Consider the following 16,059-nt stretch of genomic DNA (forward strand, 5'->3'; position numbering starts at 1 on the left):
TAAGGCTGTCATTGACTACTAGTCATGATGGCTATGTTCTGCCTCCACTGCTGGAGACAGTATACTTCTGAATACCAGTTGCTCAGAATCAAAAGAGGAGAGTGTGCTGTTGTGCTCAGATCCTGCTTGCGAACTTCCCATAGGCATTTGGTTGGCCACTGTGAGAACAGGACGCTGGACTAGACGGGCCACTGGCCTGAATCCAGCAGGCTGTTCTTATCTTATTATGCTTTAGATTATAAACCTGAGTGCAGGGACTTTTGTCTTGATAAATAAGCTGCTCTGGGAGCCTTTTTGATTGAAGAGTGGGTTAAAAGTGCAATAAATAACTTGTTTTTATATGTTTTTGCTGTTGATGTTTTATTGTTCAGTCATTTTGGGATGCTTCTTGGGAGGTGATTAATAAATAGGCCCAGCTTGATTGGACTACTGGGTCAAGATGTTGAGTAAATCCTGAGAACTTCAAATGCACACAAAAATCTGAAAGTTTGCTAAAAAGTTTAACAAATATAAATGTTGAGTGAGTGGAAGGGATTATGATGTCATGGGATGTTCTTTTTTTATTTGGATGGTGGCCAGGGAGAAAGAAAGCTGATGAGGAATGCAGCTCCTAGGGTATAGCAAGGAAGCTACTCTTCAGGCCTGGCCAGGAAAGAAGGAAATGCTGGAGAAAACAAATGCCTTGGCTGTTGGACACTCATCTATGCACAGGTGTATCCTAGGGATCAAGCCAACAGTGACTGTTTTCTTAACATAATCATAATTGTCATTAAGAGAAGCATGGGAGGAATCATTGCTTTGCTTTGCGACAGAGCACAATTCTTTTTGCATGTATAAGGTATCAGTTTCAATCTCTGGCATCTCAGGTACTAGAGTTGGGAGCAGAGGCCAGTAAATATTTCTTGCCTTGGTGGCCAACCTAAAATTTGTTGGTGCCAAGAGTATCATCATCAGGTGGGGCCTGGTCCTTGACCGCATACTGGACCCCTGAAACATAGCACAAATCCGAGAGCATTCCCCTGCTTCCTTCTCCAGCTGGAAGTCCGGAGCTGAAGTGGAGGTAGAGCATTTTGCACAGTGTGAAAATAACCTCCTGCCCTCTCCATCTTGGAACTGGAGGTGAGAAGAGGCTTGCTTTGACTCCGTAGTTGCTGGGTGTTCAAAATACATGGCAGGTTCAAACAAGATCCTCAATTGATGAAGATGATCATCCAAATGTCATAGACCGAATGGAGCAAACAGCACGCAGACCTAGTGGTGGGCTTCTCTTTTTTACTAGAGCCTGGCTGTATGGCAGTATGGCAAGAATGGTGAACAAGACTGTGAACTCCTAGCTGGGAACAATCTTTTCCTGAAAGTATGGTAGATATTATGGGGCGAGGAGGGCCAATTGCACTGTCTAAAGCAGCTCCTTATAACCAGCACAAGAGCAGCTGAAATAAGAATTTGAGAAATAAGAATTTCTCAGTGACCAGTTGAGAAAGAGAGGCAAACATCTCTTGCTTTGCTGTTCCCAATAGCATGCACAGTAAGGAGTGGGCAGACACTCCTTACTGACACAAGGACATACCACCTGCAGTATGGACTCCAGCTAGTGCGTGATTTCAGTATATACCTTACAGGTACATGATGGAAAGCACTGATGTGAGGTGTTTTTGTTGTTGTTGTTTTTGACATTTAAGATGCCCATACTTGACTACAGATGGTTTTGCATGTTTATTTGACTTCTGTTTAGTAAACTAAACTAAACAGTCTGTATTGTGTCAATATCCAAATTTTCTGCCCTATTTCACTAGTAGACACACTATCCATTTAGGTCCTTTATCTTCTGAAATTCAAGAGAATTTATCCCCCTTTAAATCCACCACTTAAAACAATATGGTAATTTGCTGCTGGAGAGCAACTGTGGGATAGTGACTTTAACAGGAGGTTTGGATTAGGGAAGCCCAAGATCAGATCTCTGCTCAGCCATGATGCTCACTAGGTGGCCTGGAGCAAATCCCTTTCTTAGCCCAGCTTACCTCAGGAGGCCAAAATGCTTCTGAGCTCCTTGAGCAGCAGGATAAACATGAAACAACTACATAGAACAGTAGATCATTCAGGCGATGTGATGGCTGGTATTTATTTATACATCTGTTTTGAATGGCAACTGGATTTGAGCCTCACCAGCCTTCTACCTCATTGCAATGCCAGGTTAACCGAGGCCACTAAATGGCAATCCAAACAATACTTTGGCCATTCTCCAAAAAGTTGCCTTTCTTTGTCCTCAGTGAAGAGGTCTTTGGCATGTTGGGAAACCCTCAGCCTAGTTTCAAAGGAATTTACAAGTGATGAGGTCAGACCTCTGGCAAGGGCCAGCCCCATTGAAAAGTGATGGCACCACCCACAACTGAGTTCAGCCCCACCCACACTATGTGAGAAATTTAGCAGGCTGAGTGCCTTCCTCACTGAGCCTCAGGGATGATTTATGCCAAACATCTCAGCTCATAGTAACCACTGGAAAGGACTGTCTACTTCTAACTTTTGTACTGTACATTGCTATCCATCCCAAGCCTGTAGTATAGCATATGCTACCACAGGCTGAATTCAGCACAGATTAGGATTCTACCAAGCCACCACTAACCTGTATTTAGAGTGGCTTGGATGGTGCCTTAAAACCTAAATTTAGCTTATTGTGTTGGATGCAGGCGAGATATAGTATATATTTGCATGGATAAACGTGGTGAGCCATTAGGATGGTCTAGCCTTTTTCTGTGGCTGTAAATGAAGATGTGAATCACTGTCAGCCTCTTCATCTCTCAGCAGGGGGCAACTTGTTTAGCCCAGAGCTGGGCATGATTTCTGCCTGCTCAAGGATTCCTGGGCTGTGAGTGTTCCCTTTGCATGCAGGACCCTCTCATGTTCTCAAGCAAAATGGATATGTGACGGGCCCTCGGGTGGCTCCGTCTGCCCTTCCTCCTGACAGATGGGAGCCTGGCATGCTTCAAACCTTGAAGCAGAGAGCATGTTCCCCCTTCTTTCTGCCCAGCAGAGCAAAGCTCTGCTTTTAAAAATGCTGTTATTCTGCTGCCAGCAATTACGGCTAATGGATGGAGAGGTTGCAGGATGCCGACACAGGGGGAAATGTCTCCATTGTAACCTGCTGCCCCTTCCCTGCACGCTTCCCCCATTTCGGTTCTCAGGCATGCTGGCCCTTGAGGGCAGGCCATTGTTTGGGGTCTTTATGTACGTTGGAAAGGTGACATCCCATGGCAGGGGCCAGACAGGAAATGGAAATGAAGCATGTTGTGTATAGCAGACACAGATCCCTATATGGCCTGAGAACTTCTCACCTTCAGGCTGGGCCTTTTGAATGCCATTGACTACCACACGGGTGATTTGTGAATTGAAGTTTCTCATTTCAGGGGCTAATAATCCAAGATCAAGCCCTAGTAACTTGTGTCTCATTCCTAAACCACTCAGGCCTATTCTTACACACAAAAACATGGACTCCTGTGTATGAGGGGAGTCTCACCTTTAGGCAACAGGTTAGGAGAAATTGTTATTCATTGAAGCATCAAAGCCCACCCCCCACTCTATGTCCCAAATCCCCGCCTTCAAACAATGAGTGGTTTATCCAGTGGCCGGTTGGGAAAAGTGCTAGGATGAAGTAAATATAAAACTAATTTTCTTTTCTTTGCAAAGAAATGAGGTGTGTGGCAGTAATGTAATTGCAGATAATGAGGTAAGTTATTCTTAATGTTCTGTCCATCTGCCGTCAGCACTATCTGAGATACCTGCCGGCAGTCCCAGGGACCTTCTTACTGGGGCCATATTGAAGGTATGAGGGAGGAGAGAGAGAACACCCCAATTTAATTCTCACTTCTGGTTCGTTGTTGTCATCATTCTGTATTCTGGTGGCATTGCGACTGTCTTGTGGAAGGAATTTCATATTCCATTAGTCCATTAACTTCATCTTTTTAATTCAGCAAGTGCTATTTTTACTAAACATGCTATTCTACTGTGGAACTCATAGCCACAGATTTCTGTTGTGTGTGTAAACACATAAAGAACTTGCATAGATAATACACATGCAGCGGCTGCATCTAGTTGGTGGCTGAGGCTTTGAGAGCTATAAGGTAAAGGTACCCCTGCCCGTACGGGCCAGTCGTGTCCGACTCTAGGGTTGTGCGCCCATCTCACTTAAGAGGCCGGGGGCCAGCACTGTCTGGAGACACTTCCGGGTCACGTGGCCAGCGTGACGAAGCTGCTCTGGTGAGCCGGCACCAGCACAGCACACGGAAACGCTGTTTACCTTCCCGCTATAAAGCGGTACCTATTTATCTACTTGCACTTAGGGGTGCTTTCTAACTGCTAGGTGGGCAGGAGCTGGGACCGAAGGACGGGAGCTCACCCCGCCGCGGGGATTCGAACCGCCGACCATGCAATTGGCAAGCCCTAGGCACTGAGGTTTTACCCACAGCGCCACCCGCGTCCCTTTTTTTTGAGAGCTAAGTGTGGTGTAATTTGCTCTGATTCATGCAAAGAAGCTATCACACACAGTAGTGACTATTTAAAAAGTACTACAGTGTGGCTGTTCCATGTAGCAAGCAGTTCATTTCCCTCAAAGAGGTTTGTGATTAAAAGTGACAGGTCTACGTGACAATCAGCTTCACAGGAATGGCTTCTAAGATGCCCTGTTTTATGACTCAGGTTCCTCGCCTGTTTCTATGGCCATATTATGTGTTTTTTATACTGAGTCAGAGCACTGATCCACCTGGGCCAGTGCTGCCTGCTCCAATTGGCAGCAACAGTTACCTGTGTTTTAGGAAGTGGCCTTTCCTAGTCCAGTTTACCTGTGAACCCTTTAACTAGAGATGCTAGGAACTGAACCCTTCAGCATGTGCTTAAGCACTGAGCCATGATTCCATCCCCCCAAAAAAACACATTAATTGATCAGCAGTTTATGCTCAGGCTAACTCCATTATCTGTTAGATGTTCCTCACAGAGGACACAGTGATTGGATGAAGTCAGCATTAGGACTTCATTCTTTATGGGCCAGTATGAGTAATTGATCTTTACAGTTATATGGAAACAAGTGTGGGCTTGAACTATTTGAGCACTGAAATATCCCAAACAGGGAATAAAGGAGGGTGCAAAGGATTGTGAAGTATGGGTGAAACAATGAGAGCTATAGAGAAATTTAGTATTTGCTTTGGATCGTACTTGAAACTATAGTATAGTATTTGGTTCTAACAAGCTTATTCCATATGCTCATTATCCCATCATCCTTAATAAATCCCCCCTTTTAAAATTTACGGAACTTGGACACAAATAGGGCAAACAGGCTAGATAAACTGGCTGACTTCAAGGGGTTCTGAGCCTATGGTGGCAACAACCCCTTCTCAGCTTCCTATATTTTTGAAAGGGCACTGAGATTGAAACTGGCACTGTTGTGATCCTCTGTGACTAAAGACAAGGCTGATTAAAATGCTGAGAATTTATTTGTGGATCCGCAGCAATGTAGTGGTTTTGCTTGAGACAGCAAAGGGAGCTCACTTGAGTTAGTTTTGCCTCTGACCTGGAACTTGAACCAGTAGGGTGCCCTTGGTTAGAAATGATGCAAATATGACACATTAGAATTTGAATAGAGTTTCTTAATCTGCTGTATTTTATTCTGATTGCAGGTTTTGCAAAATATTATTCTAAAAAAGTAGTAGAGAAAATTATAGGGAAAATACCACAAGGAGATGCTATTATCCAAACTATATCCTGCTTCAACATTCCCCTTGCCCTGGCTGCCTTTTAAATACATCAAACTTATCAGAAATGTGACAAATTCAATGTTGTCTAAGAAAAATGTATTTAAAAACCAAGTGCAATTCTGTGAGGAGTGTGCATTTACAGGAAAGACAGAAAGCTGTGTCCTGGGACAATGAGGAACCTCTCTGAAATGAAATGTGGCAAAACTGTTAGTGTGGATCCTGCCTAAGTTCTCCACCTTTTGCAAAACTGATAAGGTCATTTTGAGAATAACTGAAGCGATATATATTGTAAAACATTATGCATGCTAAAGCTTAAACTAGTACCTTACATTTGTACATTCATGCATCCTGTTTTAGGATGCAGGACAGCAGCCTAAAATTGCTACATTTGTGGTTAATAATAAAGGATCAGAAGGCAGAGAGGATATTGGGGTGGGGAGAAGGGGATGAGTGTTTCCCATGAGACCAGTCTTCTTTACTTCATGCAGCTCTGTGTCCCCATTGGCACAGGTGCCTTTTAGTGATTTTGTTCCTTTGTAAATAATGAGGACTAGAAACATGTTGCTTTAAAACGCTTCTATTTTTATTCTTGTATTCTTGCATTTTTATTCTTGTATTTTTATTCTTGTTGCTTTCTGTTTTGTATTCAGTATAAGATGTCAAAAAGTGGAACCAAATCAGACACAACCAAATAATATCTAATATCATAAATATGGCTTAAAGGAAGCTAGTGTTCATGCAGTTGTGAAGAATCCCAGGACTGTCTATCTGTGATAAAGGGCCTGGGCATTCATGACAGTTTTAGACCTCCAAACTACTGTTTCTTTTTCTACAAGGAAGTGAAATAATAGAAATCAGCTGTGCTTGCTTCTGAATAAATGAGTGTAGGTGAAGCTGGGGCATATGCTGTCTTTCACTGGTCCATCTTGGGGGGAAAAGCTCCTGAACCTTGAAGAACCTGCCTCAGCCTACAAGAGGCATTGGTCTAAGAAAAATGCGCTCTGGCCTAACTTGCCTTTCATTTTTGCCCTGGAAGTCTGCAGATCAGCTGCCAGTGGATGCTGAAAAGGCTTTAAGTCAGGAGATAATGCTTGACTAGATCCAGAAAGCACCTGTCTTTCCTGTGATAACCAGTCCACTCTGACCTGTGATACGTTGGGGATGCTCTTGAGAAAAACCTGAGAGAAAGCTGGCCCATGGAAGGGGTGAAGGGGCTGAGACTGATGTGAGTGAGGTGTGAAGCACAGGTGCAAGCCTGTGCCTCATGGACAGTGGGGGGCATCTTGGTGCTCTCTCAACAATACAGCCATCATCTGGCAGCTCATCGGTCACAGAGTGATGGATTTCAGTCTGGCGCTGGTTGTTAGCAAACTGGCAGGCAGCAAGGTTAGGACTTACAGGTATGATGGCAAGACAGAAAACATCCTTATTTCCAGTTGCGTAGGCAGAGTTGTGAGATACTGTGACAGTGGGTGACGGCGCACAGGTTGTTTGAGCAGACTCTTTCGTTGGGTAACAAAGGCAAATAAAGGGAAGCCAGAAGCAAGGCAGGCAGCCCAATGAATGTCCTCCCCCACCCCCCCCCCAGTGCCGAGAGCTGTTGTACAAAGAGAGCAGCGATATTATTCATTAACAGGAATCTGCCATTCCAGCAGTGACAAATGGCCTCTCGCTGCCTCTGCATCAGCTCCTGTACAGACCATAAAGCATGGGGACAGCTTAAATATGGACCTGCTCAGCGCAGGCCATTGGGTGATCCGTCTTGGTGGCTATAATGCAGGTGCAGCCAGCTTCACTCCAAATGAGCACATTTCCCAAGGCCGGGCGCAGAGACCAGTTAGTTCCAGCATCTCATTGGGATTTCATGAGGGACTGTTTCAGCATCTCTAGCCTCGCTGTCCCTACTGTGCAGGGTCATCTGTTGCACACACTTCACATTTGGGTCTGTGTCTGCATCTGCTGGGGCCAGAATCTAAACTCTCCTTTACACAAGGGCAGGGCAGGCTTTAGCCTTTTAGCCATGTTAACTATAAAGTTGTTGCCCTGTCCCCATGCTTGACCAACTCATCTTTTTGTTTTCCACACACAGCCCAGAGGGGTCCACCTTTTCTGAAATTCTAGGAGTGTCTCTCATTTCCCCCTCTTTCCTTTCCTCAGGGGCTGGGACCCTAGATAATCAACTCTTAAGACCACCAGATTTTGTTTGTTTTTTCCTTAGCAGAGCTTTGGTCCTTCTTTGGGGGCTGCCACCAGTGCTATGCTACCGTTTGCAAACATTTTTCTTTTTGGAGGGGTGCAGATGGGAGGATTCACTGCGTTCAAATGGGGAATTGGGTTGCCTAAAACAAATGGTCCACTTTGAGAGACAGCACCACACTCTAGGCAGAGTAACCCTGGGTTGACCCCATCCATACGCACCCCTAAATCAATTGCATCTTATTATTACAATATCAATATACAATATTCCAACAATAACAACATTGATTTTCCAGCCAGAGGCTGCACCCCAGCCTGTTTTAAAGAGGAGGGAGTAAATAGCAGCCCTCATTAAAAATCTATAGATTGCCCCCTCCCACCAGCCTCCTTCCCCTCCCAAAAAGAGAAAAAGCAGTTTATATTCATTAGAGCTATTGAATATAAAGTAATATGTTTGTGTTGGACATTGGGGTAATGTGATAATCTGTCCGCATATCAGAGAGAAATCCACTTAGCAGCGCTGTCAGCTTGACAAGAAAAATGGGCCCATAAAGCTGGCAAATACATTGCGGGGAAAGAGCTAAGCATGTGCGTTTTGTGTGTTTGGGAGCCATTCTGTGCCAGTGGGCAGGCCTACAAAGGGAGCATTTGTCAGTTCTGAACAAACGTGTGGCATTCTCAGCTGGGGAGGTGGGATGGTTGGACATTTAGGAGTGAAGGTGCTCAGTTGTGTAGGTCTCTGTCTTTATGGTTGTGGATGTTCCCCACATGGCAGGCCTTTCTTTTTATGGCTCTTACACAGATTCAGCTAAGATTGTTGTAGTGCCAGGATGGCCTCTCCCTGCCTTCTGCTTAAAGCAACCAGGTTCACCCACCTGGTGCAAATGCAGCAAGGAATCATTGCAGTGGAAGAAAAGGTAGCAATATTGGCTGAGGGTGAGCAGTTCCAGTATCAATCAGATGGCTCCGAATTGTTCACTTCTCTCTATCAAGACAAGGTAGCTTGGGTGTGAGTCCAGAGGTTTGGTTTCATTTTGTGCAATCTGATATATTCTCTCCAAGCTGGCTCTGTGTGACTCTCTCAGGGTGTTGGATGGTAGTGGAAGAATTCATCACTGGTCCAACTTAGTTGTGGAAGGAATATAGTATAGGATACAGTGACATGCAAAGGATATCTTTTTAGGAGAACTTTCTCAAAGTCTTTAATTTGTTTGCAAGGAAGTATTAAAAGTACAGGAAAGAGGAATGTTCAGAAACCCTTCAACCCACCATGCAAAGGATGAGCACAAGCAACAAAGTCATTCAAATTGGGGTGAGACAATATACCCTGCAAGAGCAAACTGAACCAGGTCTGGCTATAGTGCAGGGATTGCACAGCTAGACACGAGAGGGTCAAATTGTGTGGCTTTCCCTGCATTGAAGAGCTGGTTCAAATGTGGACAGTCTGGCATCTGTGTCTACCCTTGAAATGGATTGAGTGTCAGCAAAGGACCCAATGCTGCATGATCAGTGGCCTCCTATTCTTAGTTGCCATTTTTGTAGAAAATACTCTTTCAAGGTAACAACGAGGAGATTTAGGAGATTTCATATGGCTAATAATTCCCCAAACAGCCATCTGACGGTGTTGTTTTAAAAGCCGCTTAGTTTTTTGCTTTGGAGTTTATGAAAATCTCCCGCACTAATATCCCGGGAGCCAGCCTATAATTGTGTTATTAAATCAATCGGAGCGGATTACATTGTAAAATCAATAAGCGGCTGTAATTGCATATTAGAAAGTTGTTCGGCTGTTGTTGATTTTTTTGTACACGGATAATTGTAATAAGCGTGTTTACCTTCGTGCTGATTTGAAGTCAGTCTTGCTAAATGACTTGTGGCAAGTGAGCTTTGCAATGGCTTGTTAGGAGCCACCTGTACCGAGTGTCTGAAACACACCTGGCATAGTCTGGTTTAAGATAGAGGGGCACAAAAGAGTGTCCCGGGTGGGAAGGCTGGCAGCTTGGCTTTCTTTGCACTAACACAACCAAATGGCACAGGATGTGGTCATAGCCAGAGTAAATTTGCCCAGAAAGAATAGCCCACAGATGGCAAGAAATTGAGAACAGTCAAAATGGGTCAGGCAAATGGCTTAGTATCCTGAATCTTCTTGCAATGGAAATTTATTTCACATATCCATGTGTGTTATGTAGTAGCTTCTCACTTGACCTGTTGCTCCCAGGCAAATTTGTGAATTACCTACATTGAAAACTTTTAAAATGGGAGATATAGGGCAATATGAAAGCTCTGACTGTAGCATTCAATCTGTGATGACTGTTTCACACATGCAAGTTGCAATATGATGTCAGAAATCAAAGAACTTGATGTGTGAGTATTCAGATTAATTCTGGATCTTTTAGTAGAAATGCGTAGCAGAACGTTACCCACATTAGGGTACTTCCAGTTGATCGCTTCTAGCTACTAGAGACCTAATAGAATCTGTATGGAGATCTGTCTATTGCCCATCTTTGGTGATCTCATTCAGACTGCCACCTGTACTGGGATGCTATGTATAATAATTACTATAGTAATTAGTGTAATGTATTCCAGGTGTTTAGAACTCTTCCTGTACTGTATCTCAATAATCTTTACAACAGCCCTATGAATTAGACCAGTATAGTTATCACCACATTGCAGAAGAGGGTTTGCGGCTAAGATAAGAGAATCTTAAGGCAGACTTCCTCTGCCTTGGATCCTCAGGTGTTTTCTCCTGCCTTGGGTGCTCAGGTATGGGATGACAACCCCCAGTATGGACAATGGTCGGGTGGTGGGGATCAAAGTTCAACATTTGATGTAGAAAGGTCAGTATGGATTCAGTCAAGGGGCATACAGAGAGAGAAGACAATATTAACTGAAGATGGTCCAAAGGGGAGCAACCAAAACAGTGAGCTTTGGAAGCAAGAATCCCCCTCCCCAGATGTTTTCATTGTGTGTACCCACTGAGGAAATTACGAGTGGCTGAGCAGGTGTAGGTCAGTTTAGGTCAACTATAGAGGTTAAGGAATGAACATCTGGAAAGATAGCCTGCAGTATCCCCTTCAACAGGCACTGGGGGCATGAAAGAGCCGGTTCCAGAGGGTGTATGAAAGAGGAAGTCCCACTGTAGACAAGCAATAGGCTGAGACTCTTGACATTTCTATCTACTCAGATAAGGAGATCTCTCAAGAGAAGAGGGAACATACGGAGCCTACAGAACCAAGTCCATGTTTCTGTTCCACTAAGTCATAGTGGTTCCTCAGTTTTGCCTATAATTGTAAACAAAGTTTTTACCAGGGTCCATTGTTTAAGGTTTTTTTTTTGCCCCTTTGAAAATCTTTGCACATATCAAGAGAGACCATTGGTGGTGGTCTGCTTTCACCCATAGATTCCAAGAATATGAACCCCTCAGAGATACCCTCCACAATTCCTGACAACACAGGTTTCTTTAGCTGGAAATCAATGAGATGTTTTCAAGGGCAGAGAGGAATCAGAGCTCTTCAGGTAGAAAAACATACTGCAAGAATGTTGAACATCACCACGGATTTGACGAGCCATTAGACTTTGTACAAGGCAAAGAAGTTATGGGAGCTAATGTCCAGCAGATAATCAGACATTTTGTACATCTAGAAGTGGATCTATTTGCTTCATATTTCAGCCATTAAGTAGAGACATACTTTGCCAGATAGCTGTACTAGGAAGCAGCTAATGCTCAGGTGTGCACATGACCAAACTTCTATCTTTATGCCTTTATGCCCTTCCTTCTGATTGAAGATCAGTAAGTTTGGTGAAAGTGATACTAGTAGTGACTTGTTGCAAATATGGCCAATCCCTGTTTTGAATGTGTTCTGGCTGAGCGTGGGTGAGACGTGAAGCTGATGGATGTTCCCCCACCCAATTCTTTTTGGGGTGTGCCTCAAACTCATAAACAGAGCAAATTAAGTGTTGAGCAGGCCAAAAATAGCCTACAGCTTCAACTGTAGGCTATTTGACTACTTGCAGCTACACACCACATAACATGTTCCATTGCAATCTATCTTACTCTCTAGGGTACTCTTAAAGAAGTACTCTTCTGACTTTTTTCTGCAATCCTATCCCCACTTACCTAGATGTAAGCCTCACTGAATTCAATAGGACTTACTCCTGAGTAGACACGGTAAGGGTTGCATTGCAAATGGGCAAGCTCTGCTCATTATATAAGATCCTTTGCCCCCCTCCCATTTCTGTAGTCATTCTGCTGCTTCTTTGCAGCTGTTACCAATCTGACTAATTTATGCACCTTGGTGTATGCCGATTTCCATTTTTTTAAAACACAGAATTTTCATCTTCAAGTTGCTTTTGATAAAAAAATTCCTGGTTTTGTTAGCCTAGCTGTGTAAACTCCCAACGCAGTTGAACAGCAGAATGCCATCTGTTTCCCCCCAGTTGTGCTACCAGCATTCAATAGGTTAAGCAGGGGGAAGGTAGATGGGGGGCTGTTTCGTGTATCTGTTGACACCCTCCCCAAATACTCAAGCTCCTGCACTTTGGGGCCAAGACAGGTTGGGTGGCAGCTTCCTGCTCCATTCGGCCCCTGGCGTTCATTCCTCAGTCGGTGTGCCTGTCTCCTAGACAGTGAAATATGGCCACAATTAGCCCGGATACAGTTCAATTATGATAAACAGCGCTTGCACCCTTTAAGCCGTGATTAAAAGGCCTCCCCCCTTTGATAGAGAGACCTAATTTCACATTATTATCGCTGCCGCTTGATTATAAAGCACTCCCTGGATTTACAGTTAAGAGACGGATGTGGAGGCGCTGCTTTATCATTTACACATCAGTAATGATGCAGCTGTCCTTCTGCCACAACATCCATTTACTAGCAGGGGTGTGGGTGGGTGTTCTGCTTCCCTCCCCCCGTCAGAGTGGCAGCGCCACCCCATGTCATCCAGGCCCTGCCTGCCACATGCAAGTGGGCAAAGTCACCCTTACGGTAACAGCGTGATGAATGGGCGCACACTAATGAAATGGAGACATCAAGGCGTGGGGCGAGGAAGAAAGAGTGCTGATGGGAGGCAGCGGAGCTGTCCCGAGTCGGAGGGGAGCGGGAAGAAGGATCGCCTCGCCACCGTGTGCTGTCAAGGGAGAAATTACACATTTACTCTTGCTTTTTCTTAAGGAGACGGCCACCATAGATCAAAACATGGATTTACAAGCCAATTTTCAACATGAAATATAGACACCAGGAATCAATTTAAGGCTTGCTTCTATTTTAGCAAACTCTGCTTGCGTTTAGTCCCAGGTAAATAATGCGAGCCAGCCCAACCCTGCTTCCCTGTTAGTTCAGAAGAGAATGGAGCTTGCTCTACTTATCGGTCCATCCTTCCGTCATCCTTCCAATATAAAAGATGAGGAAAGGTGCAAGAGCTGGACTGGAACTAGTGGGGGCCTGTGATGAAAGCCCACACCAAAAGTGTGCAGGAAACCTACATTTATAGCTGTTGCCCTAATCAAGGCTTTTTATTTAGTGTGTTGTGCAATACAGAACCTAGAATCTAGAAAATCTGAAATGCAACTTTAAAAGCATGTTTCTATCCCTCATTGTTGGTTTTTGAAAAGAAAGAAATGCGACCAGTTTCTGTTAATGCTTCAGGATGAAAAGATAGCTGAGTGGTGTTGCCAGGAGTTTTATCTTCTATTTCAAACATTTAGAGAATGTGAGGGATTCACAGCTTCCTTTCATGTCTCCAAACCCCTGCCCCCTTTGTTTTGTCAAAAAACCAAAAACAAATTCTGTTGATTTGCAATTTTTCATTTTGTATAAATTAGATAAACGGGCATTTTGCAGGGAAATTTACTTAGATCATCATCAAAATCTTTTGCACACCTAATTCAAAATATCTTGGTAGAACAGTAACACAGCTGAGTCCATGGAGCTGAGCCCTTTTCTTCGTCTTTACTGTTTTGATGGAGTCGCTCTAATGCTGGGACTGCCAACCCGGCTCCTGTGGGCCCCACAGCACCCACAAAGCCTTCCTTCTCCCTCCCCAATGCCCGATGCCTGCGGGTGGTGGGGCTGGTGACCCCCGTGAATATTTGTTTTATTTAGGTTGGGTGGGGATTGAAATGGTAGGCACTCCCTTTGCTTGTGGATAGCCTTTTCTGAATGGGTGGGTGGATTGCTCAAGCATGCTCTGTGTGTGACTGAGAAAGGTGCAGTTGGGGAGAGGTGTACGTGTGGGGGAGATGGGAGTATATATGAATGTGGTGAGGGAGAGAAGGAAAGATGCACTTGGGCTGAGAGATGGGGAAAGATGGGCTTGCAATGTGGATGTAGTGAATGAGAGATGTGTGCATGTGATGCGTGTGCAAGAGTGTGGTGTAGCCACCCTGTATATTTTTCCTGGTACTGGGGAATGCTCCCTATTGTTATTAGACAGCAACAGTATCACAGAGAGAGGGTCAATATCAGAACCAGCAGGACATAGCTCACTTCCTGTGGAAAACATGAGGTTGTCTTAGGGGTGGGGGAAAGCAGCAATAACTATGCTCTAGTTTTGTGTTAGGCCATGCTCCCACGGCAGCCATTTTGTGGCTGGCACCCATAGCACTTCCTCAGAATTTGAAATGTGGACATTTTGACCACTGGGCCCTCGTCTAATGAGTGTTATTAGATCCCTCCACAGGTTTAGTGTTATTATAATGGAGCGCAACCATTGTATGGTGTTTGTTCTCTTTCTTTTGTGGTCAACCTGGCATTTAAGACTAGCAACTAAGATATGCACGCTCCAACGCTAGAAATCAGCAGGGCCACCCGGTGTTACAGAATGTGATTTCCCCCCAATAGGATGTGTCCCTGCTCACAAAACTGAAATTTTTCAATTTTCAAGTGGTCAGTATAACTCCCAAAGCTGTACAGTCATACAAAACTGCTCCTTGTTCATTTCTCTTTGAAGTGAGAAATTCCAAACTTCTATTTAACTATATTTCTAATGTTATAAAACAAATTAAATAATACAAACCTGCAATGTATGTTTTGTGTTCTCATATTATCTGTATGTATTTTTATGAGATATGAAATGAAAAATCTCCTTAAAATACTAAATCGAGGCTAGACTTAGCCTCAATTATATCATATCAGGATTACCACATGCCATATTATTCCTGTTTCGAAGAGGAAGTAGTTGTTCCACTTGAATTGATACAAAAATGAGTAGCTGGTATATTGCAGCCTTGCTCTAAAGCAGTGGTCTTCCATTTTTCAAGAGCTGGGACCTACTGGAAACTCCCAGAGCTCATGCATGTGGGTGGGGGCACAGCCAAGCAGTAAAAGGATGCAGTCTAGGCTAGTTGGAGGAGGGATGTAAAACTGAATTAAACCATACCCCACTTTATTGGAAATGGCAGAATGCACCGTGAAGATCTACTTGCCATAGTCAGGAAGCTTAAGTAGGGCTGAGACAAAGGGCTCATCCACACTTCAGCTTTCCAAGAGGCTTTCTGCTTGTCCCATGCTTTTTCGGCACAGCTCTGAGCAGTTTTCCATTTGCCTTGCCTCTTTCCCCAGGAAAACCCACTCTTTACCTCTGAATCAGAGCAAACATCAACACGCCAAAATCCCGACTTGCATTTGCTCCGATTCAGTGGTAAAGAGCAGGTTTTCCCAGGGGAAAGTGGTGGGACAAGCAGAAGTGTGGACGAGCCCAGAGACAAGAAGCACATTCCATGCTGCCAGTACTACCACAGCACATCTAGGGTGTGCATGAATCATAGAGGTGTTTGCATGCATGCATGCTTATGGGCACATATGTCTGTGAAAGGTCAGCATTTATGTGTGGATTGTTGTATGCCTATAAGCAGTGCTTTTTTTCCTGGGGGTACTCAAGGATACCCAATACTGGCAGCTTTTTTTCTAGAAGCAAAGCACTGCCTATAAGTATGGGGTATGTGTGTGATCCTTTTTTCCAAGCATTTTCGTACCTGTCCAATTCAACATTGTTTTATTTATGTTTTAATATGCTGTAAACCGCTGAGATTTTTCTTTCAAATATAAAGTGGTATAGAAATGAAATAAATAAGAAGAAGAAGAATAACATGACCGTTCTCACGCCCTTTCTTCCTTTGACCGGCA

The 16,059-nt window shown here is 44.1% G+C and overlaps 1 protein-coding gene across 2 annotated transcripts in view; it reads left to right on the top strand.

Moving 5' to 3' along the window:
- Nucleotides 1–16,059, top strand: part of ERI3 (ERI1 exoribonuclease family member 3) — a 211,312-nt gene that overhangs the window by 193,828 nt on the left and 1,425 nt on the right. The gene's annotated exons all lie outside the window — the stretch shown is intronic.

Source organism: Podarcis filfolensis, assembly GCF_964270895.1.
Source record: "Podarcis filfolensis genome assembly, chromosome: 6".
In the NCBI taxonomy this organism is placed as follows: Eukaryota; Metazoa; Chordata; class Lepidosauria; order Squamata; family Lacertidae; genus Podarcis; species Podarcis filfolensis.